The 4,428-nt window shown below is 43.4% G+C and overlaps 1 long non-coding RNA gene across 1 annotated transcript; it reads left to right on the forward strand.

Annotated features, from left to right (window-relative positions):
• Window positions 1–437: 437 nt before the first annotated feature.
• Window positions 438–3,359, forward strand: LOC111257867. Its single transcript, XR_002678461.1, has 2 exons — window positions 438–2,361; window positions 2,829–3,359. It is a non-coding gene; the product is annotated as an uncharacterized LOC111257867 (long non-coding RNA).
• The last annotated feature ends 1,069 nt before the right edge of the window (window positions 3,360–4,428 follow it).

Here is a 4,428-nt window from a genome sequence, read left to right on the forward strand (position 1 = left end):
ATTGGTCCGAGATGTGGGCTTACTCCCCACTCTCTTTGGAACTAGGTTCCCCTACTGCAGCATGTGGGTACAAGTGCAGTCATGGTACGGCGTCATTCCGGGACTGTGGGCCTTGTATCCAAGGGAAGTGGGCCCTGGCCATGTGTCGGGGATTGATGGGGATGACTGACATGTGTGGACCCGGTGTGGTGCGCATATGTCATGGGTTTAGGTTCACCTTGCAAGGTTAAGAAACTTGATTCGAATCGTCTGCCGCTCACAGTTTGAGACTGCTTGACCGCATTTCTGCACTAAGTAAGAAGTAGAACAAAGGATGATGATTGATACTGATGCTTGAATTAAATTGTTTATTTACCATGTTTTCTTAGAATAGGTGCTTACCTAGAATGGTTAATCAACTAGAATCTAATGCTCAAATTTAAAAGTAAGGACCTACTTTAGATACTTTTGGCAAAACAAACCCCTCAGCCAAAAAGCCTTGCATGTCAAAGAGTCGGTGGAGTAGTTACCACCTAACGGGTAAGCCTTGTTGAGTATTAGTATACTCAGTCTTGCTTGTGGATTCGTTTTTAGGTGTGGTTGCTGGTGTTGACTTGTTTGGGACCCGTCCTCGGTCGGCGAGGATCGTGGTGCTTGATATCATGGCAGGCTTCACCATGGTATTTTGTATCGACATTAGACTATCATTTACTTTTCCGTTGCTTTTGAAATTTGAACTCTACCTTTATGCTTTTGAACTCTTGGGTTGTAATAAATGAAGTTGGGACCTGTATTAATCAACTTGGATTGTTGTAATATCTGGACTTGCCTTTGTGTGAGTATACTTTGTTTTGATTCGAGAGAAGTGGTTTTATCAGGTGAAACCCGACGGACCGCCATTTTAACTTGATTAAAGTGTCGGTTCGCATATAAGGCAATGTTGAGTACACTTTAGCCGGGTTAATCTAGGTGGTTTCTCCACAATAAGGCCTGGGCATGCTCATGCACGGCGGATGTGGAGGCGGTTGCACGGCAAACTCAGAGGCGAATCCGAGTTCATTGCGCGTGGTGGCTGGAGTTAGGGGATGACGGGCAGGGCCTGACTGCCAGCGGGAGAGATGCGGAGGTGTAGGAGTGGGCTGGCGCAAGGAGATGGGCCGAGCTAGAGATGGGCCGGCACGACGGCACGCTAAGGCGGGAGCTGGCGGTTGTTGGGCTGAAAGGAGAACGGGAGCGGGCTGAAGAACAAAAGAGAGAAGGAAAAAGAAAAAGGTTTGGAAAAAAAATAAAACAAACACAAATCCAAAACTGAATTCAAACACAAATTTGAATTCAAACAATAAAAAACAATGCACTAGCATGAATGCAACAATGAACTCCTATGTTTCAATAATTTATTTTGAAAAAAATTTAATTACCTAAGAAATTTAAATGCAACCTTAAAATCCTTAGACACATGCACTTTATTTCTAGCAAATTTTATTAAATTGCAAAATTTGAAATTTAGGGTGTTACAAATGTACAGGGCGATCAACAATGCAGTGCACCTTCACACAACTCACGCCTCACAGGATTATAGTATCCATGAAAATATGTGGGATGCTCAGAATACGCAGGCCTACACTAATCAGGAATCCTACCATAAGTATAGGGGGCAATATGTAGGCTTTCGTTCATGGGTAGGCATGCAAAATATTCAGCAGGTACGCGAGTGCGCTTTGGTCATGTTAAAAAGAAGGAAAATCCTGACATCCACATGGGTTAAATAAAACAGATGCGTATGCATTATAGTTGGAGAAAGCAGATGTTCCCCTTTGTGATCATCTACTGAAACGCACCCAGGTTCACTAAAGTGTGGGCCTCTTCTAGATATTCGTCTCTCACCTATGTTGTAAGCAAGATGAAATGCACACAGCTTCACTGACATATGGGTCTGATAAGAGCGCACATTCTTGCCAATGACCCCGCAGCAAGTCCAACTTACCAAACTTTCATTTCGCACCTAGGAACTTGAAAGCGGGATTTTCAAATCTATATTCCCTCACCTTCCCCCAAATAATAAAAACATGGCCATAGTGCCCCTACAAACTCCCACCTTGTATTTCCAATATCAGCACTCTCCTCTCTAGTGGTTGTAAAGTCCAACTAGATCTGTGGTGTCAGCTGACCTCGGTGGTCACGGGGTACCTTAGCAGCGGTGGCAAGCTACCTGGGCAGCAGGCATCAAGGTGCGGCATGGTCGGCAGCACTCTTGGAGGAATATCTCAGCATCCTTGCAATGGCTGCGCCCATGCTGGCGCAACTGGGCAGTTGAGCAAGGATGTCGCGCAAGCACTGGCTGCCCCGTCCAACCATGCGCCACTGCATCTTCGAGCTCCACAAGTGAGAATCTCATATATTTTCACTATAGTCCCCTCCAATTTCCTGAATCTACATCTTCTTCACTAGAGACCACTCTACTCAAGTTTATTTCTATCTGTAGTGGAGCCTAGTTACGCCTAGATGTGGCCACAACCCCCATGCTGCTAAAGTATTTCTTTAGTGAACAGTAAATTTCATAGTGTATTGTGTTAGAATTGAGATCCTTCTCTTACCTTGGCCACTCTAGATCTATCTACAACGCCGACTTGTGCATTTATATGGTCATGGCACATTCTGTTCCTTATATCTAAGACAACCGATAAAATACTTATTGTGTAGGGCCTAGTACCATGTTTCTACATTACTAAAATTCAATCACTTGTCATGGTATATAACTAAACAAATGATTATCCTGCTCCTATATTCTTTACTTTATTCAGTTGCTTTCTTTAAGATTGATGTTTAACTTCAGCTCCTTTCATTTGTAGGCTGAATTAAGGAAAACAATCCTTGAGGTTGCAGTACCAAATTCTGGTCCTCATGATTTGTAGTCAAGTCCCTTTCTTGATTATGTGGCCATGCAGCTAGCCTCAGCTACAAGCTCAAGATTTGAAGTTTCTTTGGGAGGGTTACAAGAAACTGCAGAACTAAGACAATAAGTTGTTGAACAAAAGCAAATATTGAGCAACTTGAAGATGAAGGCACAAGTTTTAGATGCAGCAATGAAAATGCAGTCTGAGAAGATTGAGAGTTTGAAGAAAGTAGTAAGAGAAACTGAGTACCTCCTTCATCAATTGCTAAACTTCAGAGGGTAAGGTCAATGTGTTTCTTACGCATCTGCCCATGTCTTGTGCTGATTTGTCAGTATTGTGGTTTGTGCTCAATGTGTTTCTAGGCCATCTTTGTTCTTGGTCAGAGAGATATCATGTGTAGTGGTTTGTGATTTCTTATGGATAATATACTTGTGCTTGTTCTTTGGTCATGAATAATAATGTGTGAAGTGTGATGAGAAACATTTATTTGTATGTGTGGTACGTACAAATTAATTGTGTTGTCAATTACAGAATTGAATTGTATCTAATATTAAATTAGATTATATTTTAATTAAGCACTACATGGGCTACACCCGAAAATAACTGGACCCAAAATTTCGTGGGCTCGCCTCCTCGGCCCATTATTTCGTGGGGGCTAAGCAAAGTTATGACACCAGCACATGTTTGGCTAAATCCATTAATAATTGGACCTAAACAAAGTTATGACGTCAGCATATGTTGCGCTTGATCCAACAAGAATTGGGCCTAAATCAAGTTATGATGTCAACAATTATTTGGATTGGTCCAAGAAGAATCGGTTCTAAATCAATCTATGATGACAACAATTATTGGGCTCGACACAACAAGAATTGGGCCTAAATCAATGTATGACAATAGCAATTATTAGGCTCAGTCCAACAAGAACTAGGCCTAATTCAATCTATGACGAAACAGTTTGTCACAACCATCATGCCACATCAAATTGTGGTCTGACGTGGCACGCTACGCAAGAGCCAGTTTATGATGACTTGTGGGATGAATTTTCATTCATCATTATCTTAGTGACGCACCGAAATAAGAAACGTCACTGGTCATGGTTTATGACGCTCGACTAATGATGAAGGGTTTTCGTTACTCCCGCATCATAAATCACGGTTTATGACACAAAAAACGCATTTATGATACTTTTTGGTTCGTGATAGACCGGAAGATTTCTTTTAGTAATGCAACCATGTTTTCTAACTAAAAAAGAAAAAAATCCACTCGCGCTGTTTGCCCGTCCTGTGGCCGGTCGCTGGTGACATCTGTATGTCGCATTGGGGCACGGTCATCCCGCCACCTCGGGATGCCGACCACCCACGCTAGGCCACAGCCTTGTCTACTGAGCCGCACCACTTAGGGCTCCCATCGCCCCCGCCCCTTCCCAGATGACTTGCTGCTACCGGTGCTTGGCCATGGTGCCATGGCGGCCGGGGAGTGGAAGATGGGAGCGCGAGAGGCAGCTTGGGAAGGGAGGTGCAGGCTCGCTATCACCCATGTCCGAGCATGGCCTCGA

The sequence above is a fragment of the Setaria italica genome, chromosome VII (assembly GCF_000263155.2).
Source record: "Setaria italica strain Yugu1 chromosome VII, Setaria_italica_v2.0, whole genome shotgun sequence".
Taxonomy (NCBI): Eukaryota; Viridiplantae; Streptophyta; class Magnoliopsida; order Poales; family Poaceae; genus Setaria; species Setaria italica.